Consider the following 27,867-nt stretch of genomic DNA (forward strand, 5'->3'; position numbering starts at 1 on the left):
CAACACTACCCAAAACCCTAAAACACTACACCCCAACATGACCCTACACTACGCAAACACTACAACACAACCCTAAACCCTAAAACACTACCCCCAGCATGACCCTACACTACGCAAACACTACAACACTACCCTAAACCCTAAAACACTACCCTCAGCATGACCCTACACTACGCAAACACTACAACACAACCCTAAACCCTAAAACACTACCCCCAGCATGACCCTACACTACGCAAACACTACAACACTACCCAAAACCCTAAAACACTACACCCCAGCATGACCCTACACTACGCAAACACTACAACACTACCCAAAACCCTAAAACACTACCCCCAGCATGACCCTACACTACGCAAACACTACAACACTACCCAAAACCCTAAAACACTACACCCCAGCATGACCCTACACTACGCAAACACTGCAACACTACCCTAAACCCTAAAACACTACCCCCAGCATGACCCTACACTACGCAAACACTACAACACTACCCTAAACCCTAAAACACTACCCCCAGCATGACCCTACACTACGCAAACACTACAACACTACCCTAAACCCTAAAACACTACCCCCAGCATGACCCTGCACTACGCAAACACTACAACACTACCCAAAACCCTAAAACACTACCCCCAGCATGACCCTACACTACGCAAACACTACAACACTACCCAAAACCCTAAAACACTACCCCCCAGCATGACCCTACACTACGCAAACACTACAACACTACCCAAAACCCTAAAACACTACCCCCAGCATGACCCTTCACTACGCAAACACTACAACACTACCCAAAACCCTAAAACACTACACCCCAACATGACCCTACACTACGCAAACACTACAACACAACCCTAAACCCTAAAACACTACCCCCAGCATGACCCTACACTACGCAAACACTACAACACTACCCTAAACCCTAAAACACTAGCCCCAGCATGACCCTACACTACGCAAACACTACAACACAACCCTAAACCCTAAAACACTACCCCCAGCATGACCCTACACTAAACAACCACCACAACTCTACACTACACTAACACAACACTACACTACACAACACTACACTACACTACACAATCACTAACCCACGAAAAAATTAACACAAACCCACTTACCTCTCTCGTCATCGTGGTTTTCACAACGCAAATGCATTTACCATACATGCCTTTAAAACGTAATTCTTTGTAAAGGCATGCGCGATAAATGCACATGCGTTTTGAAAAAATGCGGGATAATGGTATGCGAGGTCAATGACCTTGCGGGATAATGGTATGCGGACTGAAAGTCTGCGGCATAAAAAATGCTGGAAAATGGCTGCAAACCATGATTAGCAGCAGACTTCCCTGGTGAGCACTAGCTTTACTACAGTGATCTAATGAGCAACTAGAGTGCTAACATTCAGAATTTATGGCAAATGTGTGAAACATCTGAATGCCTTCTTGATAGAACCAAAGTAAACAAGCATTGAAAATGCAATAGATCTCGCCCTCGTTTAAGTTAAAGCCATTCTGTTTGTAATGAGGTGGCTTTTTAGCTTTGCTTTTATTAGTGTTTTTAAAACTTTCATGTAAATAACATGCATATGTATGCATATATGTATATGTATGCATGCATTTATATTTATATAGATATGCAGATTATATATGTTTATATATGTATATTACCTACTGGCGATAGCCAGTGGGTATATATAGTTAGGATTTTTTCTCTATGGGATTTCTGAAAATTCTATGTCTAATAACTTTGGCGTTTGTGGACGGAATTGGCTGAGATTTTCAGGAAAATGGCACATTTCGTTTCTTAGCAGCCCCTGAAAATTTGGGGGGGTTTCGTCAAGGGGGGGTCGAGAAACAAGAGGGGTCCCAAAACACGTTTTTCCCATTCATTTTTCCATAGGGCGGTTGGACTCACTTTTAGCTCGAACGGCTGAATAGATTTACATGAAACTTGGCAAAATTGTAGATATGGTTTGCCCGACGGGCCTTTGCTATGTCTCAATATATGTGCTCCAGTGGATTTTGAGAAATTAACGTTTAAAAAAATATATATATCTGTGACAGCGCTCCGGTTAGCGCCCCGGTTTGCGTACCTGACGCGTAACGGAACTTCGCGAAGCGAAGCTGATTGGCTCTCCGGTGTCTGTCAACATTCTAAACAGTCCGTAGCGGCCGCCATCTTGTCTCTCGGTACGATCGAGAGACAAGATGTGGTGAAAAACGAAGGGGGAAATGAAGGAAAGGGGGCAAGGTAGACCCCTCCTGACCCCCTAGGATTGATGAGGGGGATATTAAAGTGCCCCGCGGGGCAAAAAAAATAAAAATAATTTTTTTGCGATTTTACGCCGTAGAGGCGCGTCCCGGTACGCGAACCGGGCAGCTCACCCGGCAGCTAACCGGGCAGCTAACCGGCAGCGCAGCTGTCAACATTGTAAACAGTCCGGAGCGGCCGCCATCTTGTCTCTCGGTAGGTTCGAGAGACAAGATGTGGTGAAAAAAGAAGGGGGAAATGAAGGAAAGGGGGCAAGGTAAACCCCTCCTGACCCCCTAGGATTGATGAGGGGAATATTAAAGTCCCCAGCGATTTTTCGCGGTAGAGGCGCTTCCCGGTACGCGAACCGGGCAGCTAACCGGCAGCGTAACGGGAGTCCGCCATCTTGTGTTTTTGGAGTGTCCGGTTCGTGTACCGGGTAGCGTCCCGGTAAGCGTAACAAGGGGAAAACCAAGAGAAACAGTGAAAAAAAAATTAAGGGAATAGATTTCCAGCAAACTTGACAAAATTGTAGGGACTGTTTGTTTGATGTGCCTTTGCAAGGCCTCAAGATATGTGCACGTGTGGATTTTGTCTAATTAAGGTTAAAAAAAATATATATATCTGTAAGCGTGCTCCGGCACGCTTACGTTACGGGTTTTGTTTGCGCTGCAGAGCCGATACGTCACGGTTATGCGACGCGTCATGAGGCGTCTCACGTGGCTACGTGATACGTCACGTAATAAAGAATATATTTTACAGCTATAGATATTAGCTTTTAAAAAACCAATGAAATTCACTGAAAAAACCATAGGTTATAGACCATATATAGTTAGGAATTTGCATTCACAAAACCTTGAAAATTCACTGAAAAAACCATAGGTTAGAGACCATATATAGTTAGCTGGACATTTTATTGACATAAAACCAATGAAATTCCATATATAGTTAGTTGCACTAACTATATATCGCGCACCCGCAATCCACTGCTGATGATGTCACATATTACATCATTCATGACATGGTCAGTGACATCACTGATGACATCACTGATGACATCTCAAATGACATCACTGATGACATCACTGATGACATCTCAAATGACATCACTGATGACATCATGACACACCAATACCAGTTACTACATACACACTCACTGATTCCTACGTCTACACACACATTCACTCATTCACCCATACAATCACTCATACATACAGTCACTCATTATTACAACACTATCATATGCACTCATACACCTATGCAGACACTCACACACTGCCACTCATCCATGGAGTTACTCACACATCTAGTCAGTCCTGTAAAGAATCAATCACACTTCCATTTCCTCATCTATACAGTTAAACACAGAACACCATACTTCAGTGACATCACTGATGACATCACTGATGACATCTCAAATGACATCACTGATGACATCTCAAATGACATCACTGATGACATCATGACACACCAATACCAGTTACTACATACGCACTCACTGATTCCTACGTCTACACACACATTCACTCATTCACCCATACAATCACTCATACATACAGTCACTCATTATTACAAGACTATCATATGCACTCATACACCTAGTTAGTCCTGTGAAGAATCAATCACACTTCGATTTCCTCATCTATACAGTTAAACACAGAACACCATACTTTTCACACATATACTAACACATACTTACTCTCTTATACAATCACTGATACAAGTACACATTGATATGCACAGAGTCACACACCTCCCAGCCAGCCACACACACACTCAGTCTTCCATACATCCACTCATTCTTCAATATGTAAAACATAATTAAACTTTACAAAAACACACAGACACTAGATGATGTTATCAGTGATGTCATTTGAGATGTCATCAGTGATGTCATCAGTGATGTCATTTGAGATGTCATCAGTGATGTCATCAGTGATGTCACTGACCATGTCATGAATGATGTAATATGTGACATCATCAGCAGTGGATTGCGGGTGCGCGATATATAGTTAGTGCAACTAACTATATATGGAATTTCATTGGTTTTATGTCAATAAAATGTCCAGCTAACTATATATGGTCTCTAACCTATGGTTTTTTCAGTGAATATATATATATATATATACATATATATATATATATATATATATATATATATATATATATATATATATATATATATATATATATATATATATATATATATATATATATATATATATATATATATATATATGTTCACTGAAAAAACCATAGGTTTCAGTTTCAGAGACGTTATAGTTATAAATTAGCATTTGAAAAGCTGTACAAATTCCCTGAAAAAATAGTGATAGTTATACATTGCCCATTCAGGGTGAGAGATATGATTTAGTTACACACTCATGTTTCATTTATGATGCAATGCGTATTGATTTACATGCATTAAGATGGTTGAAAATAATAGACAGATGGTCGTTTGGTGTGTGAAATCCATTGTTGATGTTAAACTACTGACCAAGGAAGTGTATACTAATTGAGGCTGTTTCTCAGCATGCGCCATCATTGAAAAAGGCGGCAGCCGAAACGTGTCTGAAAGTACTCAAATCCCAATAAAATACTTGGGAACTGCTCCCGTGAGTGCTGGTGGATTTCTACTGTGTAGCTGGAATATTTCAGCACAATTTTCACCTTCGCGCATAAAGCACCCGCCCGCGAGCGAAGGAACATTGGCGATCTGTAGCAGCGAGAGATCCCTTTCCCTTCGCCGCCGCCTCTGAGCACATAGTTCAACAAAGTATCTTACCTGTGATGAGTCGCGTTTAATTACTGAAGCGGTGGGATTTAACACAGACACGGGTGCAAGTTGGTTCTGGTAAGAAGGTGTTCTGTATTTACACTTGGAATGGTTGTAACAAGGCGGCAGGTCGAGGAGCAGGAGTACAAGATTGAGTGCATTGGTGACACATCATTTATGGCATGTTTAGTGAAGCGGCCGGGAAGCGGCAGTTGACACATGCAAAAGGAAGGGAGATTCTCAAAGAAGAGAACATGGCAGAGGTCAAAGATGAATTGAAAGCGCAATTCATGAAATTAAAAAAAGTGTATGAAACAGAAATTCGGAAATGGTGAGAGGCAACATCCCTCCCAAACTACATTGATGTTCAACGCATACCACGGGGACTGCGCATTTATGCGATTCCAGTGTATGAGAACCCAGACCGCTATTACTAGTAGAATGGGCTGACCACACAGCCAATTCATCGAAAGGCATGTTAGTCATCCTGGTGAAATTTGAGTGATCGGGAATGTGTTCTACAAGAAATAAATACTCTAAAGAGTGAAATTGACAAGAATGATGATAAAAACAAACAGGAGGGACTAAAGTCAGCAATAAATAAATGTCTATCCAGTCGAGAAATTACGTTTTGGGGCATGTGCTCACTTTTGCAAAAAGATTCGATGCCCCACGCAGGCAACTGTTAAACAACAGAAACCGTAGTGTTACTGAACAGTGCTGACATCACCAGAAAATTCAAGATGTACCTCATTCTTGTCTCAGATGACCCATTCCAGATGATGAACAAGTCATCTATGAAACTGTACCATCTGAAAACTTGATCGGTCCATTCTTTGTTGGCCATGCGTCAGGCCACCTGCTCCTCCCACCGGCCCACAAACAAGTTTGCGTAACTGGGGGGAAGCAGGTGCCCATGGCTGTACCAGACGTCTGTCTGTACAACTGAGTCTGAAAAAGAAAAATGTTATTAAACAGACAAAGTCTTGCAAACTCCAATACCAATGTACTGTGTTCAGTATACTTCAAAGGACGTTTGTCCAAAAAATACTTCATGGCCACCAGGCCATCTTGATGCTCTATTGAAGTATATAGACTGGTAATGCCAAGAACCATCATTGTGTACCCTTCTTCCCACTGCAAGGATACAATTTTACACAACAGATCCTTAGTGTCTCTAATGTACGATTTGAGAACCTTTACGTGTGGTAAAAGGAAGAAATGGACATAGATTGACATATGTTCGGTGAGACTTCCATGCGATGCCACAATAGGTCTCCCTGGCGATGCCTGCCTGTCCTTCGGCAAGTGGTAGAAGGTAGGGATGGTAGGTTTCAGTTGTCTCAAAAATAAAAATTCGTCCATATCCAGTAGTCCTATATCATGTCATTTTGATATCAAAGAATGGTAGTTGTTTGCACCACCTCCCTTTAACATGAAAACATTCTCAGTCAGAGAAATTTCAATCATTTGAAGGAGCATGTGTGTGTGTTCTAAAAGTTTGATGTTCCTGGCTCTCAAAAAATGTTGACATGCTTTTAAGCCGTCTGTGTGTCTAATGCTCATATAGAGACTTTCAACATGTTAGCAGACCATCCAGTATTCATTTCCTCAGAATATATATATATATATATATATATATATATATATATATATATATATATATATATATATATATATGTTCACTGAAAAAACCATAGGTTTCAGTTTCAGAGACGTTATAGTTATAAATTAGCATTTGAAAAGCTGTAGAAATTCCCTGAAAAAATAGTGATAGTTATACATTGCCCATTCAGGGTGAGAGATATGATTTAGTTACACACTCATGTTTCATTTATGATGCAATGCGTATTGATTTACATGCATTAAGATGGTTGAAAATAATAGACAGATGGTCGTTTGGTGTGTGAAATCCATTGTTGATGTTAAACTACTGACCAAGGAAGTGTATACTAATTGAGGCTGTTTCTCAGCATGCGCCATCATTGAAAAAGGCGGCAGCCGAAACGTGTCTGAAAGTACTCAAATCCCAATAAAATACTTGGGAACTGCTCCCGTGAGTGCTGGTGGATTTCTACTGTGTAGCTGGAATATTTCAGCACAATTTTCACCTTCGCGCATAAAGCACCCGCCCGCGAGCGAAGGAACATTGGCGATCTGTAGCAGCGAGAGATCCCTTTCCCTTCGCCGCCGCCTCTGAGCACATAGTTCAACAAAGTATCTTACCTGTGATGAGTCGCGTTTAATTACTGAAGCGGTGGGATTTAACACAGACACGGGTGCAAGTTGGTTCTGGTAAGAAGGTGTTCTGTATTTACACTTGGAATGGTTGTAACAAGGCGGCAGGTCGAGGAGCAGGAGTACAAGATTGAGTGCATTGGTGACACATCATTTATGGCATGTTTAGTGAAGCGGCCGGGAAGCGGCAGTTGACACATGCAAAAGGAAGGGAGATTCTCAAAGAAGAGAACATGGCAGAGGTCAAAGATGAATTGAAAGCGCAATTCATGAAATTAAAAAAAGTGTATGAAACAGAAATTCGGAAATGGTGAGAGGCAACATCCCTCCCAAACTACATTGATGTTCAACGCATACCACGGGGACTGCGCATTTATGCGGTTCCAGTGTATGAGAACCCAGACCGCTATTACTAGTAGAATGGGCTGACCACACAGCCAATTCATCGAAAGGCATGTTAGTCATCCTGGTGAAATTTGAGTGATCGGGAATGTGTTCTACAAGAAATAAATACTCTAAAGAGTGAAATTGACAAGAATGATGATAAAAACAAACAGGAGGGACTAAAGTCAGCAATAAATAAATGTCTATCCAGTCGAGAATTTACGTTTTGGGGCATGTGCTCACTTTTGCAAAAAGATTCGATGCCCCACGCAGGCAACTGTTAAACAACAGAAACCGTAGTGTTACTGAACAGTGCTGACATCACCAGAAAATTCAAGATGTACCTCATTCTTGTCTCAGATGACCCATTCCAGATGATGAACAAGTCATCTATGAAACTGTACCATCTGAAAACTTGATCGGTCCATTCTTTGTTGGCCATGCGTCAGGCCACCTGCTCCTCCCACCGGCCCACAAACAAGTTTGCGTAACTGGGGGGAAGCAGGTGCCCATGGCTGTACCAGACGTCTGTCTGTACAACTGAGTCTGAAAAAGAAAAATGTTATTAAACAGACAAAGTCTTGCAAACTCCAATACCAATGTACTGTGTTCAGTATACTTCAAAGGACGTTTGTCCAAAAAATACTTCATGGCCACCAGGCCATCTTGATGCTCTATTGAAGTATATAGACTGGTAATGCCAAGAACCATCATTGTGTACCCTTCTTCCCACTGCAAGGATACAATTTTACCCAACAGATCCTTAGTGTCTCTAATGTACGATTTGAGAACCTTTACGTGTGGTAAAAGGAAGAAATGGACATAGATTGACATATGTTCGGTGAGACTTCCATGCGATGCCACAATAGGTCTCCCTGGCGATGCCTGCCTGTCCTTCGGCAAGTGGTAGAAGGTAGGGATGGTAGGTTTCAGTTGTCTCAAAAATAAAAATTCGTCCATATCCAGTAGTCCTATATCATGTCATTTTGATATCAAAGAATGGTAGTTGTTTGCACCACCTCCCTTTAACATGAAAACATTCTCAGTCAGAGAAATTTCAATCATTTGAAGGAGCATGTGTGTGTGTTCTAAAAGTTTGATGTTCCTGGCTCTCAAAAAATGTTGACATGCTTTTAAGCCGTCTGTGTGTCTAATGCTCATATAGAGACTTTCAACATGTTAGCAGACCATCCAGTATTCATTTCCTCAGAATATATATATATATATATATATATATATATATATATATATATATATATATATATATATATATATATATATATATATATATATATATATATATATATGTTCACTGAAAAAACCATAGGTTTCAGTTTCAGAGACGTTATAGTTATAAATTAGCATTTGAAAAGCTGTAGAAATTCCCTGAAAAAATAGTGATAGTTATACATTGCCCATTCAGGGTGAGAGATATGATTTAGTTACACACTCATGTTTCATTTATGATGCAATGCGTATTGATTTACATGCATTAAGATGGTTGAAAATAATAGACAGATGGTCGTTTGGTGTGTGAAATCCATTGTTGATGTTAAACTACTGACCAAGGAAGTGTATACTAATTGAGGCTGTTTCTCAGCATGCGCCATCATTGAAAAAGGCGGCAGCCGAAACGTGTCTGAAAGTACTCAAATCCCAATAAAATACTTGGGAACTGCTCCCGTGAGTGCTGGTGGATTTCTACTGTGTAGCTGGAATATTTCAGCACAATTTTCACCTTCGCGCATAAAGCACCCGCCCGCGAGCGAAGGAACATTGGCGATCTGTAGCAGCGAGAGATCCCTTTCCCTTCGCCGCCGCCTCTGAGCACATAGTTCAACAAAGTATCTTACCTGTGATGAGTCGCGTTTAATTACTGAAGCGGTGGGGTTTAACACAGACACGGGTGCAAGTTGGTTCTGGTAAGAAGGTGTTCTGTATTTACACTTGGAATGGTTGTAACAAGGCGGCAGGTCGAGGAGCAGGAGTACAAGATTGAGTGCATTGGTGACACATCATTTATGGCATGTTTAGTGAAGCGGCCGGGAAGCGGCAGTTGACACATGCAAAAGGAAGGGAGATTCTCAAAGAAGAGAACATGGCAGAGGTCAAAGATGAATTGAAAGCGCAATTCATGAAATTAAAAAAAGTGTATGAAACAGAAATTCGGTAATGGTGAGAGGCAACATCCCTCCCAAACTACATCGATGTTCAACGCATACCACGTGGGCTGCGCATTTATGCGGTTCCAGTGTATGAGAACCCAGACCGCTATTACTATGGAATGGGCTGACCACACAGCCAATTCATCGAAAGGCATGTTAGTCATCCTGGTGAAATTTGAGTGATCGGGAATGTGTTCTACAAGAAATAAATACTCTAAAGAGTGAAATTGACAAGAATGATGATAAAAACAAACAGGAGTGACTAAAGTCAGCAATAAATAAACGTTTATCCAGTGGAGTGGTGTGGCTCACTGGTTAGAGGCGGCAGACCCGAGAGCAGAGGACGGCCTGGGACCGATTCCCGGCGCGGCAGGTTTCTGGACCAGGGTCAGCGGACTCGATAATTCTCTCGCCTCGGTGCCCACTCTGATCAGCGATCACACTCGGCAACTCTGGGCATTAGCTTGCCTCATCCTCACTAACGGCCCCACCAGACCGCCGGGGATGCCTGGTCTCACCCTGGAGATACCCATTAAGGGACCATCTCTCAGGGAAGCCAGGACGGGTTCCCCAGCGGTCTACTACGCATAAATACTCCTTCGGGAGTTGATTCTAGTGCATTACAAACCCACAATTAATTAGTTAATTAAAAACAAAAAATCAAACAAAAAAAAACAAGACAAATTTGAAAGGAAGTCAAAAAATTACGTTTTGGGGCATGTGCTCACTTTTGGAAAAAGATTGGATGCCCCGCGCAGGCAACTGTTAAACAACAGAACCCGTACTGTTGCTGAACAGAGAGAAACATCTGAATCACACATTACAGATACAGATTTGTCAAGCGAGGAAAGTGTATCACAGGCCACAGCAAAGGAATCATCTACTCCTTTTCACAAGGAGTTCCGGCTGATCGGGCAGACGTGGTGCAAAGGAGGGAGGTGAAGACACTCCAAGTGAAGAGCAAACGAAGAAGGAGGAGGGACGGCTGGAGCAAGCAACAATAGCCTCTCACCACGAGTCACTCGGAGCAAAAAGGGGAACAAACGCCAACAATTGAGAATCTCACTATCTGACACCAAGAATACTGAACGCAACAGAAGAAACAGGATTGTGCTTAGGACTTACATTTTGTCCCTCTAAAAGATTCAAATATACCCAGACAAGAATTAACTTGTTTAAAATTGCCAGGGAAATCAAACTTCATAAGTATTTCAAAATTAATAGATATGGGCATAGAGGGACATGAGTCAGTAATGTAGATAGGGGCATGAACATTTTTATGGTAAACGATCTAGAGACGCTGGCTGTGTTGGAAGATTTGCAAAGTTAAGGGAATCCCAGAGAAGGGATATCTACAGAGATCCATAGAGCTGAACAGTTGGTAATCATGAAAGTGGGCCCTGGAAGTCCATTTAAACCGTCATCTCAATTTATTCCACAGATGCCCAAGGATGCTATTAATGTCTTCACAGAGACTGTAACCAAAGACCTGATGAAACTATAGACAAGAAAAGACAAGAGAGTAACTAAGAGTGACATCACTCAGGAACAGAGGGAGGCAATGAAAGGCTTACAAGAAGAAAACACTTTTGTATGCAAACCATCAGATAAGGGGGGCAATATAGTGCTCTTAACGTCTGAGTGCTATCAAAGTGAAGCAATGAAACAACTAAATGACATTTTGAGTAATAGAAGGATCACGAGGAAAGGATATTAAAGCAGTATAGTGGGTGTTAGACCTGGCATCATTGGCATGAGTCTCTCCTCCATTTTTTGTCTGTTTGCCTCCTCTGTTTACGATGTTTTACTGGAATATTGCTTTGGGCACTGTGACACTGCGGATCAGTGCCACAGTGTAAGTGCTCCCTATGTTAAATTGATACATTGATTGGATTCCATGATTGGCTTATTTGGTTTACTGTCAGTCCCCAATAAAGTGCACCTGAAGTGCCAGGGCTTGTAAATGCCAATACTGCTGGTGGGCCTGCAGCACTGGTTGTGCCACCCACAGAAGCAGCCTGACTGGGCAAGTGCACCTACTTGCCAGTCCTTAAACCTTCCCTTAACTTCATGCGAGTCACCCCTATGGTAGGCCCTAGGGCAGGGTGCATTGGAAGTGTAAGGTAGGACATGCTCTGATGTGTGTGGCATGTCCTAATAGTGAATTACAGCCATTTTCGTTTTTCTCTATTGTAAGGCTACCTGCTCCCCTTAGGCCAGAATGGGCTGCTGGAATTATTTGTATTTGTATTTATTGTATTTCTAAAGCGCAACAATCGCTCCGAAAGGAGCATCCTGGCGCTAAATAGACAGTGGTCAGAAGTTAAAAATGAGAAGACTAGATGAAGGTCATTACATAATCGTCAGGAAGAGAATAGATCCACGTTTTAAGCTGCTTTCTGAAATGGTTTTCCTGAGTTAGGGATCTGAGATTGTTGGGAATTGAAGTCCAGGCTTTGGAAGATAAAAAGGACAAAGACTTGCCTCCTTTAGTTTTGTATTTGAATTTCGGCAACTTAATCAGATTTTGGTTCTGAGGATCTTAAGGTCCTTGAAGGATTGTAATGGGGGAATCTTCTGGTAAGGTAGGTTGGGCCGGTGCAATTGACTGCACGGAAGGCTATGATTAGGATTTTAAACAATATTCTTTTGGGGAGAGGCAGCCAATGAAGGGTTTTCAAGGCAGCCGAGGCTGATGATCTCCTAGGTAACTTGAGAAAAAGTCTAGCCGCTTTGTGCTGTACGCCTTGAAGCTTTTTAAGAGTGGCTTTCCTTTTAACACCTGCCAACAGACCATTGCAGTAGTCGAGACGTGCAAGGATTAAGGCCACTGCCACTGCCTTTCTTGAATCTATCGGTAGGTACACAGACAAAATATCGATTTTTAAATATCGATATGCAAAAATATCGAAGTTTAAATATCGATATACAAAAATATCGAAGGTAAGTAATATCGACAGTCTAAATATCGATATTGGTATGATATCAGTAATATCGAAGTTGTAAATATCGATGTTAATAATATCGAAATTAATAACTTTGATGTTACTAATATCAATTTTTAAATAAATTTAGTGTATATTATATTGTATTTATTATGTTTTATTATTTATTTTTAATGTTATGTTATTAAATATTGTCTTTTACTACTGTAGCGGTTGTGGGTTTATAGGGGAATAGGGTGGGAAGTAATTTAATTATGTTAAATTAATTATTAATTATTAGGAATTATCAATTAATTAATTGAGAATTAATTTTAAATTATTTTTAATTAATTTATTAATTGATAAATATGTTCTGTAGCGGGTTATGGGTTTATAGGGGAATAGGGTGGGAAGTAATTTAATAATAATTAATTAATTGATATATGTTTGTACATATTTTAATTAATAATTAATTGGTAATTAATTTCTATTAATTACTTAATTAATTATTATATTTTTCTCATATTTATAATGATTAATTAGTTGGTAATTAATTATTATTAATTATTTAATTAAATTAATTATAGTAATTTATATATATAATTTATTGTTATTCTTAATTAATTAATTGTGCAAAATAATATTAATTTTTAAATTAAATTAATTACAGCAAATGTGCTAATATATTTACTTTATTGTTATTGTTAATTAATAATTATTTGGTAATTAAATAATATTAATTAATTTTGGGTACAGGTGTATTTTTAGGGTTCAGGGTCAGTTTTCAGTTCATGGGTACAGGGGTATTTTTAGGGTTCAGGGTCAGTTTTCAGTTCATGGGTAAAGGGGTATTTTTAGGGTTCAGGGTCAGTTTTCAGTTCATGGGTAAAGGGGTATTTTTAGGGTTCAGGGTCAGTTTTCAGTTTTTGGGTAAAGGGGTATTTTTAGGGTTCAGGGTCAGTTTTCAGTTCATGGGTACAGGGGTATTTTTAGGGTTCAGGGTCAGTTTTCAGTTCATGGGTAAAGGGGTATTTTTAGGGTTCAGGGTCAGTTTTCAGTTCATGGGTAAAGGGGTATTTTTAGGGTTCAGGGTCAGTTTTCAGTTTTTGGGTAAAGGGGTATTTTTAGGGTTCAGGGTCAGTTTTCAGTTTTTGGGTAAAGGGGTATTTTTAGGGTTCAGGGTCAGTTTTCAGTTTTTGGGTAAAGGGGAATTTTTAGGGTTCAGGGTCAGTTTTCAGTTCATGGGTAAAGGGGTATGTTTAGGGTTCAGGGTCAGTTTTCAGTTTTTGGGTAAAGGGGTATTTTAGGGTTCAGGGTCAGTTTTCAGTTTTTGGGTAAAGGGGTATTTTTAGGGTTCAGGGTCAGTTTTCAGTTCATGGGTAAAGGGGTATTTTTAGGGTTCTGGGTCAGTTTTGGGGTTTTGGGGTACAGTCGTACAGGGTAAAAATTAAATAAATTTAAATTAAATCAATTAAATGAAATTACAAAATATAAAATGACATTAAATTATTACGTTTTTAATTTATTTTAAATGTATATGTATTAGTTTTAACTTTTTAATTATGTTTTAATATTTTTATTTAATATTTGTAACATTATATGTATTTTATAATTATTTTAACATTATTATTAATACATTTAAAAAAACGATATTTTTAATTTCGATATTTTTGTACTACAATATTATTTTTTCGATATTTTTGTACTTACCTTGTTAGGGATAGGATTCCGATATTTTTGACTTCGATATTTTTGTCCCGATATTTTTGTATGTCGATATTTTTGATTTCGATATTTAGTCAGACATTCCTATCGGTAAGAAGTCAAAGAACTTTTTCAGTGATTTAATGATATTGAAGCAACTTCCTGCAACATGCCTGACGTGCTGGTCAAAGGATAATTCGGCGTCAAATAGAACGCCCAGATTCCTCGCTGATGCCACAGCTTGAGGGGGTGCAGGGGTGTCCTCAGGCCACCATTTGCTGGGACAGAATTCAGGGGTTTTACCCATGGGGAGGATTTCTGTCTTATTGGTGTTACATTTAAGGTGGTTTTGATCCATCCAGCAGAAGACATCTCTTAGACACTTTTTTAGATTTAGCTCAGCATCTGTAGAACTGTTCTCCAAGGGGACAATAAGCTGAGTGTCATCGGCATATGATGTCACTAATATGCCGTATGACTCGATTGAAGAGATGAGGGGGACCATATAGATGTTGAACAATAATGGGATTAATATTGAGCCCTGAGGGACTCCAGAGTGTACTTTTTTCTCTTTAGAAAGAAAAGGGCCCAAGGAGATGGTTTGGGATCTGTCTGCCAGGAAGGAGATTATCCAGTCTAATGCTACATCTGTAATTCCTATATCCCTCAGTCTGTCTATCAGTATGGAGTGAGAGATGGTATTGACGCCGCCGTGAGGTCTAATAAGATCAAGATGGCGTTCTTCCCTCCATCCTGTAATAGTTTTATTGAATCGGTGAGTTCAATCAAAGCAGTTTCCGTAGAATGGTGTGAACGGAAACCCGATTGCTGGGGTTAAGGATATGATGTGTTTCAACGTAATTTTTTAGTTCTTTGTGGACCATTTGTTCGGTTATCTTGCGCAGGACAGGGAGGAGTGAGATTGGGCGTAAATTTGCAAGGTCTGTGGGAGATTTATTTGATTTTTTCATAAGAGGTTTCACGATTGCATGTTTCCATTCGCGAGGCACAACGCCTGAACTCAAGGAAGCATTGACAATCTCATTTATGATGGGATTGACAACCTCAATTAGTTGATGAAGGATTCGAGGGGAGCATGAATCCGAGGGGGCACCTGATTTACATGTCAGGATTCCCTCCCGGGTCTGGAGGAGTGTGACCGGGGCAAAGGCTCTACGGCAACCCGTCGGGTTCTTTCCACAGGCCGGTGGAATAGGGGACATGGCTCGACAAGGTGGTTGGAAATCCTTTTGTATTAATAAGATGTTTTCCTCGAAGAAGTCCGCAATCCGGTTGCAGAACTCTGAGGATGGTGGGATTTCAGGTTGTAAAGCTCTTGGATGGATAAATGACTTAACAATGGAGAATACCGTTTTTTGTTTTTGCTTGGCTGTATTGATGGCATTGATTTAAAAGTTCTTCTTAGCTATTTTAATAGCATTGAAGTAAGTTTTCCTCTGCTGAATATATAGACTTCTATCTATGGGGTCGTAGGTTTTACGCCAGCTGCGTTCTCTTTTCTTGCATAGTAGATGGACTTTTGCTAGCTCAGATGTGAACCAGGGGGCATTTATCTTCCTGTTTTTCCCTTTTCCCGGGGGGCGGTTTGGTGGTACCCGATCCTTGATCTCCTGTCGCATCCAAGTGTGAAAACATTTGGAGCCCTGGACAGCAACTCCAGGCATATTCGGGATAAGTGCATCAACAATGGGGTTGAGCTTAAAATTAGCCTCTACTCATGTCCAGTTGACCTGGTTCACTGGATTATGAGTAGCTTTTACTGGTGTTTGAAACCGTGGAAGCTTAATGTGAAAGTGAATCAAGCAATGGTCTGACCAAGTTTGAGGGACGGGATTCTGGATTTCCAGAAGGGGAAAGTTGGTGCATATTCCGTCAAGGGTGTGAGCAGCTTGATGGGTGGGCTGTGTGACTGCTTGTTGAAGGATGAAGATCTCTAAGGTTTAGAGAAAATTCTATGCGTGTGTGTCAGATGTAGATTCTAATTGTAAATTAAAATCACCCAGAAGTGTAAAATGTGGGTAGCGAAGTCGAAGTTGTCCCAAGGAGTCACTAAGCGAATCTAAGAACCCCAAGGCACTGCCTGGGGGGCGATAAATCAAGCCACATGAAAAAGAGGAGGATTCATTTAGCTTGATGGAAAAACCCAGTCCTTCAACACCTTTTAGGGGAGCTAAATTACAGGTGTGACATTTTATGTGGTTTTTGAGCACCACCGCTACTCCTCCTCCCTTCCCTTTCAGTCTATCCTGTCAAAAGTTAGTATAACCAGGTGGAAGAGCAACTGTTAAGTCAGGGTTGCTGTTCTCTGTTAGCCATGTGTCAGTTATGAAGAGACAGTCTAACTTTGAATTTACAATAAGATCGTTTATATCTTGACTATGGCTGCCCATAGAGCGAGCGTTTATCAACCCCCCTTTGAAGTGTGAGGTGATGGCCATAGTGTTATTGAGAAGAGTGTGGGTCTTAACTGGGGTCCAAGGCGAATACCAGTGACAAAACCAGCATGAGAATGGTCCCCTGATTTTATCCATGTCAATCCTACAGGGACAGCCTGTGAGCATATTGAGGCTCTTAAGCTCGCTCACCTGGTATGGTCGGGCAGAATGAAATTGACCAGCCCTTCCTGCGCCTGGCGCGAACTTGGCGCAGACGGGTGCAGACGGGCTTTCCTTTGGCGTGCCTTTGGCACGCCGCCATCGCACCCGCTGGGCCCGCCCGCTGCGCGGACGGGGACTGTTGTTCTTCATATACTGGTGGAGGAGGGTGGTAGGCGTCGCAAGACTGGAGCGCTACCCTTCTTCCACCCCAAGATGGTGGCCGTCCCTGTGTCCGATCGCGTCAGCTGCCAATCGCTGCGCGAGGACCAGGGTTTGAGGTGCTGCAAGGGCAGGGGTGAGTGCTATTAAAAGGGAAAGTGAATCTTCCCAGAAATACATAAAATAAATGACAACAATTTGAACAATTTTAAAAGATGGTCAGCCTAACCCCCGGCTTTCCGCCTCAGGGGAGAAGTACAGAGCACACTGAAATTATTACACTATAAACTCCTAACAGACTCAGAGAGCATGGTGGAAAGTCGAGTTTAGTATCCTTGAACTCAGAATTTGATAACGCATCCTTTAGGATGGATGGTTTTTAGATTCTGAGTTTGAAACTAGCACTTTTACAAAGTGACTAGTTTCTTGTCCAACTATCTACCGGTCTCTGCTGGTTATTGTGTGTGTGACAGGAGCTGGGTGGCTCCAGAGGTCTGAATCAGTCAGTGTGGGGTGAATGAGGCCTCTGCGTTTAGAGTGGGGGAAGCGTAGTTTCTGATAGCCTGCCCTGCCTGACACAATGCTGGCTCCACCTCCTGCCGGACGACTGATGGCCCTGCCCCTGCCAGTGACAATACTGGCTCCACCTCCTGCTGGGCGGCTGAGGACCTTGCCCTGCACAGTGAATAGGCCAGGTGCCTCGGCCTGGCAACACCCACAGCAAACCCAGGATGGGGGGAAATTCGCCTGCATGGACAAAGGGATCAAAGCAGAAAAGGGGTATAAGAGAAGGGCCCCTGAACCAAAGATTTAGATCATTCTGACAAGGAAACCTACACCAAGGACAAGAAGCCTGCTGATCCAAGGACTTGCCTACCCCTTCTGTAAGAGTGCTGTTTGCTGGGGGGAATCCTGCAGTTGCTTCTTTATTTTTGCCAAAGAACAAGGAGAGAGGAACTGAGTGTGTACTCTCAAGCTTTGCCAAGAAAATCTCCAAGGGCTGTAAGAGTGCCAGTCTCCTGTTGAAGTCACAGGGCTAAAGGACTTCACCATCTGTGAAATTTGCCTGTTGCTGGAACGTGGGCGTCCAGCACCTCTAAAGAAACCAGCAATCACGACGCAGCCGACGCCGCCGAATCAAGCTCGACATCCTGAGTACGACTCAAGTGTCCCGCACCTTCGACGCCGGCAGCCAGGCCCGATCAACGCCAGTAGCGATGCAGCTAACGATCGCCTCGACACCGGCCCCTCTCGACGCCATGAGCGCTGCTCACTCTTGCAACGACGACATCGACAATGACGCCGTTCCTGCTTCTCCACCGTGAGCGCTGCTCCGGCCCGACATCCCTCGACGCTGCTGCGGATCGTCCCGACCCCGAGGCTCGATCGACGACGACGCCGATACTTCTTGACGCCGTGGATCATCGTTTGCTTCATTCTAAGAGGTACTGTGTTTGTGGGGTCTGTTTCGACTCCAGGCTCGACGTAGCGCTCTTCGCGGTCGACGCAGAACCTTTGGAATAACTTTGCCTCGATGTCGTGTGACTCCAGTGGGGGTTACATTGTTGCCAAGAACTGTGCTTTAGTGAAGAAGAGTTACCTTTGTTGCTAAAGAACTATTTACTAAGAAGAAACTTTACCTGAACTATTATTTTTCCTTCCAAAGAGTATTTATTGAGATTGTGGTATATTTTTGTCGTTATTTGGTCTTGTGCTAAGCCTTATATAAACATCCTTATTTTTATAATACCTTCTGTGTTGTGTCCATTTGTGGTGTATTCACTTTATTACTGTGTATGGTCATAAATGCTTAACACACTGCCTCTGAGATAAGCCTATCTGCTCTGCCAAGCTACCAAGGGGGTGAGCGGGGGTTATCTGAGTGTGTGATCCCCTCGCCCTGAATAGAGGAGGTGGGTCCCTATTTGTCAGAAGTGTATACCTCTGCCAACTAGAGACCAGCCAATTCTAACAGTGGGATATCATACGCTCATCGATAAATGTCATCAAAAAGGCATGTTAGAAAAGGAAGAATATGCCTTTCTCAAATATAAACTCCACGTTTGCTGACCGTTTATCACCTTCCGAATATCCATAAGAGCAAAAGAAGCCCTGTGAGTCGTCCTATAGTTTAATCTTTGGGCAGCCTAACTGAAAACATATCAACATATGTAGACTTTTTTCTGTTTGATTTTGTGACCCAACTGGTTTCATATGTTCAGGACACCAAGGACTTTTTGAGGTGGATTGAAGGTGTTGCCTGGCTTTGTGATGATGACACTTGATATTGCAAGTCTCTATACCAGTATTGAACATAAGCAAGGCCTGGAGGTGGTGAACTACTTTTTAAATGGACAATCGCTGAAATTCATTGAGCACAATAGAATGTTGATGGAATTTGTCGATTTCTGTCTAAATCACAGTATTTTTTTGTTTCAGGATCAACTGTTTAGACAGATACGAGGTACGGCCATGGGCACCTGCTTCACACCCAGCTATGCACATCTTTTCGTTGGCAGGTGGGAGAAGTGGATGGCCTGGGCCGACACCAATGATGAGTAAACCTGTTATGTCATTAGTTGGAAGAGATGCATTGACGATCTTTTCATCATCTATAGAGGCACTGAACAATCAGCAAGGGACTATTGAAGAGTGCTCAATGGAAATGATCTGAATCTTAAATTCACAGGAGAAATAAATAAAACATCTGTGAATTTTCTAGATTTAATGGTATTCGCAGCAGATGGCAGAGTATGCACTAATTTGCATAGGAAGCCAACTGCTGGGAACTCACTGTTGCATGCAAGCAGCTGTCCCTTTTAGGAAAAAAAAAACTAGCATCCCGTATGGAGAGTTGTTATGTTTATAGAGAAAATGCACCAGGGCTTGGATTTTCAGACAGCAGCAGAAGAAAGCATGGTTCATGAGCAGAGGGTACAATAGAGATACTCTAACTGAGGCTAAGAAAAAGGTAGAAAAAAATCCAGATTGGAGTTGGTTAAAGACATCCCAAAAACCAAATCCAAAAGTATAAAAAGGAGAGAGACTGACCATAAGATTTTCAGAATGATTACGGACAATTTAAGTGAAGCATAAAACATTAGAAAGGTGCTATGAAGAAACTGGCACATTCTTAAGTCAGATTCCACGATAGTGGTCGACTTACCTGAATCACCCCCATGTCATTCAGAAGAGCACGGACACTGAGAGATCATTTAGTACAGAGTCATTGCTCCATAGACAACAGACCCACCGCCTTTGGGAAAGTAAAAGTCTTCTTTCCCTATTGGAAATGCAATGCATGTAAGAACTGCCACAAAGTCCTGTCCTATGCTGTACCAGGTCTGGAGGCACCCAAGCAAATTAGGAAGTTCATGAACTGCAATACAAGCTACACTCTGTACTGTTTGGTATTCCCATATGGCTTAAGATCTGTTGGCAGCTCCATACATCCAACAAAGGTGCGTATCCGGGAACATCTCAGAGCAATTGCCAATAAGGATGTAACATATCCGGTGGCAAGACACTTTGAAAGTCATCATAGAAGCAACAGGGATCTGTTGAAATTTTTCTGCATGGATCATGTGCCTACTGACATAAAGGGAGGGGATAGACAACTCAAGCTCCGTAGACTAGAGTCAAGGTACATCATTGACACCAAAACTAAAATACCATGGGGGTAAAATAGTGATGAGGAACTGGCGATAGATTTGTAAATACAGTAATGATTGAAATAGAGAATTTATTTTAAAAAGTAGAGGACATGAAATTGAGAATCTGGAAAGACATCATATGAATAGGAAAGATGGGCTTCTTTCACCCTAAAATGGAAACCAAATTATGTATTGAAGTACAGGGTAGATGAACACAGGGTTCTATATCTAAAAGCTATGTTCGCACCCTATGTAATCATGATGCCTCAACAATCTGAGCCCATTCAGGGCGGTATAATGTTATGGTATTTCTACTGATTAGCAGCTGAATATTGCAGAGATTTTGGAGTGTAATGGACAGGGGTTGGCTAATAAAACTATTGGAATCCGCAACAAGAAATGCATTGTTATAGTTATACATTGCCCATTCTGGGCGAGAGATATGAGTTAGTTACATGCTTATGTTTCAATTGTGATGCAATGCGTATTTATTTGCACGCTCTAAGGTGGATGAAAATAATGGACAGACGGTTGTTTGGTGTGTGAAGTCCATTGTTGATGTTAAATTCCTGACCAATGAAGTGTGTACATATTGGCGCTGTTTCTCGGTGTGCGCAATCATTGACAAAGGTGGCTGCCTAAACTTTTCTGAAAGTACTTGAATCTAAATATAATTCTGGGGAACTGCTCTCGGGAGTGCTGGTGGATTTCTACTGTGTAGCTGGAATATTTCAGCGCCATTTTCACCTTCGCGCATAAAGCACTCTCCTGTGAGTGAAGGGACATTGACGATCTGTAGCAGCGAGACATATACATATTATATATATATAACCAAATCTCCTTCTTGCGAATGAGTAGAGGCCACGCAGGGGAACACTGTGGAAGCACGCTTTATTCCTTGTGTGGCGAATGCATTTCGGCAATTGAATCAGCCTTCTTCAGCGCCCAAGTATCCAGGAGGCTTCCAACAAACAAACTTGAGTTCTGCCGCCCTCTTATTCGTTGAGAGCACGCTCCGCCCCCTGAAGATTGCTGCTCACCTGTTGTCAGTTCACATAGTGGATGGGAACTGCAACACCCATATATTTACATACATACATATAGTTATTCAGAAAAACCTTCTGTCACTCGGATTTCCTTAAAGAATCGGGCACAGACTCTAGTTAATTAGGCAAGTTTATTGCAACTTATCTACCATTATGCATTTTGCCCAAGCCTGGCCTAGTTCACATACGCGATATGTTGTTAAAATTCGTATATATGGTAGTCACATAATACATGATCATAGAGGCCAGTCTACAATACACATTTAATTGCAAGTAGAAACTTATTTCAATAAGTATATGCAAGCTTAAAACACATGTAAAGTGTGTCAATTGCATGGAAATAAAATAACATGAATTGCTATAAAAAATTCATATAAATAATCTTAAAAATGTATAAGAACTTTACTTTAAAACAAGCAGGAAGCATATGATCAAAATTGATGGTTAAAATCACAATGTCTTATTTTTGTGTATCTAAACAATTTGATATTAAAAAAAAAATATCACCCACAGTCAACTAGTTCTACAAAATACCACCAGACGCATACCTTTGTGCAAGTTGTTAAAGTTGATAATATCTGACTTTCTAATTCCTAATAATTACATTATTTCCAGCCTATAAACTTGTAAAACTTGTAAACTTGGGGATTTTTAGAGCGCAATTGTTGCCCAAGGGCGTCCAAGCGCTGGGATAACCATGACCTACAGAGACCAGGTGGGAGGAACAGCAGTTAGTAAGCGGATGTGAATAGGTAAGTCTTTAGTTGCTTGCGGAACATAGTGAGGTTCTGAGTGGCTCTGAGATGGAGTGGCAGAGTGTTCCAAGTCTTGGATGCGTTGTAAGTGAACGTCCTTCCGCCGGCTCTAGATATTTTTATTCTTGGGACCACTGCCAAGAGAGTCTGGCTGGAACGAAGACTTCGATTTGGGGTGTAGTGGGTGATCAGATCACGGGCGATGATGGGTCCCATGTCCCAGAAGGCTTGATGGGCTATGCATAGCGCCTTAAACAGAACTCTCTGCCGAACCGGTAGCCAGTGAAGGCTAGTCAGTCCGGTCCTCACTGAGTGTCTACGAGGGATTTTGAGTAGAAGGCGAGCTGCACAGTTCTGTACAGTCTGTAGCCTGCGAAGGGTATATTCTGGTGCGCCCAGATAAAGTACGTTGTTAAAATCAAGGCGTGAATGAATGAGACCTTGAATGGCTGCCTGTTTGGTTTCCATAGGAAGGAGGGGAAACATTTTATTTAGCACTCTCATAATGCCAAAACAGGTGGCCGAAAGTTTCGTGGCTTGGACATTGAAAGATAGAGAACTGTCCAGCCACACTCCGAGGCTTTTGATGGTGTTTTTTGGGATTGGGGAAGGTCCTAGGCATGGGGGCCATAAGGAGGGGGGAAGTGCCGGCTCTGAAGGTCCCAGGAGCATCAGCTCAGTTTTGTCTCCGTTCAGTTTTAGGGATGATGACGACATCCAGATCCTCACTTTCTCCAGGCATTCTCTAAGCCCGCCTGGCGCAGTTCGGGATGCCTCCTGCGCCAGTGAGACCACCAGCTGCGTGTCGTCCGCGTATGAGATGATCTTGACTCCAAATGGGCGGACGACACTAGCCAGCGGTCTCATGTATAGGTTGAATAGAGCAGGGCTTAGAGAGGAGCCCTGAGGAACTCCACAATTTAGAGGTCTGTTCTTCAGAAAGGATTCAAACCATGCCCAGGCTTTATCCTTAATCCCCACACAGGACAGGCGGCTCAGTAAGGTGTCATGACTGACCGTGTCAAAAGCCGCGCTTAGATCAAGGAGGATCACTGCACTGTACTATAAGTACAACTATCTGTATCACCCACTGTGTAAAAGATGAAAACATATAACCACATAGTCCTCTATCTATATTCTAGCATATATTCTCAGAATGTGAAATGGTAAGGACTTAGCTGCCTTAGTGAAAATACTCTAAAGTGATATATACAAACATTAGCTTTATTTCTTTCACATTGGAAAAATATATTATCTGTTATATTTTATATGTGTGTAAATCTTCTCCCACATTAACACCATCCAGTGATTTAGAATCCAAATTTAATATGTATCTTGAATCCAACTGTCTGAGCAATCGCTCCCTATTGGGATTAGTACTGTGGCATTCATTAAAATGTCGAATCACTGGTATGTAGGGTCAGTATAAATGATTGCTCTTTGATGTAGTAAGATTATTTTCTGAACTTGCAATTTGGTGCTGCCTATGTATCACAAATTACAGCTGTACTCCAAGAGATACACTTCATACTCAGATTTGCAAGAATACAAGTTGGTCATTTTTGTGGACTCTCTAGGAATGACGCTTTGTACTCACTGGTCTTAATCCCAAATTTGCACACTCAGCAAGAACTTCATTTTTTTAAAAACCTCTTGTGTTCAATAATCAATAGCCAATTAGGTTTATCAATTATTTCTGGGCTGCTTTTGACCAAGGCATCACTCATTGAAGGAGCTTTTCTGAATGTAGTATTTGATGTTTTAGGAATTGTAGGACCTAAAATGGGATCACCTTGTATTAGAGGCCAATGTTTTCTCAATATTGACCTAAGCTGTTGTTCTTGCTAACAGTAGATTAAAATCAATCTCACATTGGTATGCTTCACTTTCGGACTAGTCCCAAATGAAACAGCTTCCCTGCTCTTAGAGTTAGCCCTGGTAATTACTCGATTAAGGGGATATTGAGAATAACCATGTATTAAAATCTTGTGGTTGTCTCACTCTGGCGTTTCTCTAAACTATTCTATGACAACAGTTCTTTTCAGTCGAACATTCCACCATAAGGGATGCTAACCTTTAAATGTTTTGAATGAAAGCTGCTGGCATGCAGTTTAGAGTTACCTGCTGGTTTCTTTCTGAATAACATTGTCTCTATTGTGTTGTTTTCAGTAAACACTTGCACATCTAAAAATTCAATTTGTTGCCAGCTCATATGAGGTGTGAAGTGAAATTTACTGAGTTGTTATTGATGAGTTAAAAAATTTCTCGGCTGTCTCAAGAGTACCATTCCATATAGCGAATAAATCATCTAATTAGCGCAGCCAGCATATTACAGGGCTGTCCCAAAGTGCACCATGGCCAGCAATGAGCACCCACTCCTCAAACACGCGTAGCTGGGTGAGAAGCAGGTGCCTTTTGCTACCCCACGTAGCTGGTGAAAGATCTCAATATTGAAATGGAAAACGTTGTTTTCAAGGCACCACTTGATCATGGACATCAGCATCTTGCTATGATGAAATAACGTCAGCCGTCTACCTCTCAACTAGTATTGTATGGCCCTTAGGTCATCACGATGGTTAATATTAGTATATAGGGATGTCACGTCAAGTGTCATTAATACATATTCCGGGTTCCAGGGGATGTCATAAATTCTTTTTTTTTTAAAAGAAAATATCTCTCTCTCTCCTTCTTTGTATTTATGTATGTATGTGTGTGTATATATATATATACATATATATATATATATATTACTGCCGCCTTCGCCCTTCGATTTCCACTCTCAAGAAACTGATCAATGCGGACCCAAAGATCGGTGCAAAGTCATTTTTATTTAAGCCCCTGCACCACCGCCATGACGCGTTTCGGCCTTCCAGAGGCCATGATCACATGACCCTCTCCTGATTTGCAGCTTCCACACAGGCACCGACTCGGCTGGTAATGGACAGGAAACATTTCACAGTCGGCATGATCAACGCCGACTTTACCAGCACAATTGCACAACAGAATGTCAGCAGAAGCTGTAAAAATGCGCGAAGAAGCAGCAGAGGAGCTGTTTAACAGTACGTCAAGTACTTCTAAAAAAAGTAAAATGCCGAATGAAAACTTAAATGATGGAGGCATAATAAACATCAAGACTTTATTTAAAAATCTGGAAAAGGATAAAAAAATTGAAATCACTAAATGGTGGGAGCATAGATCGTTAAGCAAATACGCCCAAGTAGGCAGAGTACCTAGTGGGTTATGTATTCTCTTGGCTCCAAGTTTTGACAAACCAAACCCCGCTATGTTAAAAGAGTGGGGTGAAAGCAACCTATCTGCTTCTATGGACGCACATTTTAATAAAGTATGCGGCCATTGATCGGGACAAAATCCTGGAAGAAATTGAGGCTTTAACAGCTGAAATTGACAAGAGAGGAGCCAGTGACGAAATAAAAAGTTTATCTGATGCCATGAATGATAGATTACAGAAACATGAGCAAAAAATAAAACTTAGAAAGGCGCACAAATTTTCACGTGACGAAAATGAGTATAACAATGGTCAAATATTTACTTTTGCACACAAATATAATGCGACGAAACGACAAGAAAACAGCATAAAAGAAAGCAAAAGTAATGCACCACCAGAGATTGCATCCACAAGTAAAACCGCTAATACTAGAATCGAGGAAAATGATGACAATGAAGATATGATCAGTATTGATTCAATTTCCCTTAAAAGTGGATCAAGCTGTGAATCAATTCTTTCTAACCAGCTAATGACCACCAGATTGAATTTAGCTGATGAGCTTGATTTTTTAGTGGAGGAGAGACTCCAAACATTAAAACCGATGTTGACAAGGCAACAAACAAAAAAAGAAGAAACCAAAAAACGAAAAGAAAGGCAAAGCAAGTGCTAACAAAAATCAGCCAAAAAAGAAGAAAAAAAGCACTTGGGGCATCAAGCAATAGAGGATAAAACTATAATAAATTTATCTACAGTGACTCTCAGCAAAGCCGAAGAACAACGGCTGTCTCTTAGGCTAAGTTACTGTCCTATTCACAGCCTCAATTATGCCATGATACGAGTTGACGTCTTTTGTTTCATTCGAAAATTAAAATTGAAAAAATACTTTGCCTTAAAAGATGGCAAGGTCACAATGGGATCTGATATAGATAAATGTGAAAAGCCGTGTAAAGCAACTTTTCAATCTTCAGATGCTCAAATCTTACGAACAATGCATGATTTAAAAGATTCCACAGAACCATCTGAATTGGATATTGACCTGGCGACACAAGCCAGATTGAGTAAAATTGACATACATCAGAAGGGAGCTGGCTTGAGTCCCTTCAAAACGAAATCAAGCTTTATATCAATGATGCCTAAAGATTCCATCGATGTATTTCATGAGTGTGTAACCAATGACATCAAGAAGTTGTATCAATTAACAACAAAAAGAAAAAGAAAAATCTTCATATGACAAGAGAATATGCCAAATTGATTAAACAACTTGCAGAAAACAACGAAATTGTAATCAAGAACTCTGACAAAGGCGGCAACTTGGGTATTTGGCCTATAAAAGATTACATACAACAGGCCGACAGACAATTGAGTGACAACACTTGTTATGAAAAGACAAATCAAATAGAATATGCTAAAGCCAAAGAAAATGTACAAAAAATGTTGGGACAATGGCGCAGGGAAGGCCTAATCTCTCTTGAAGAATATACATTTATGAACATAGAATTTCATGTCTTGCCTTCTCTGTACCTAATTCCAAAAGTACATAAGCTAGTAAATCCAACTCCCGGCAGACCAATCATCTCTGCCATTAACAGTATGGGAGAACATGTGGGAGAATATATTGATTACTTTCTTCAGGATTTTGTTAAGGCTTTACCTAGCTATGTATGTGATACAAGTGATTTTTAAGCAAAATTCAAAACTTAAAATGGAATTCCAACATGTTTTTATTAACGTTAGATGTAGAATCACTCTACACAAGTATCAATCACTCCCAAGGGCTTGAGGCTGCTAAGCACTTTTTTATTGAGTAGGAGTATTGAATACTATACACATAACAAAATGATTGCCCACTTAATTGATTGGTGCCTGAAGAACAATTACTTTGTATTTGGTAACAACTTGTTTAGACAATTAAGAGGAGTTGCAATGGGATCCTGTTTCTCCCCCAGCT

This window comes from Lissotriton vulgaris, chromosome 1_2 (assembly GCF_964263255.1).
Source record: "Lissotriton vulgaris chromosome 1_2, aLisVul1.2, whole genome shotgun sequence".
Lineage (NCBI taxonomy): Eukaryota > Metazoa > Chordata > Amphibia > Caudata > Salamandridae > Lissotriton > Lissotriton vulgaris.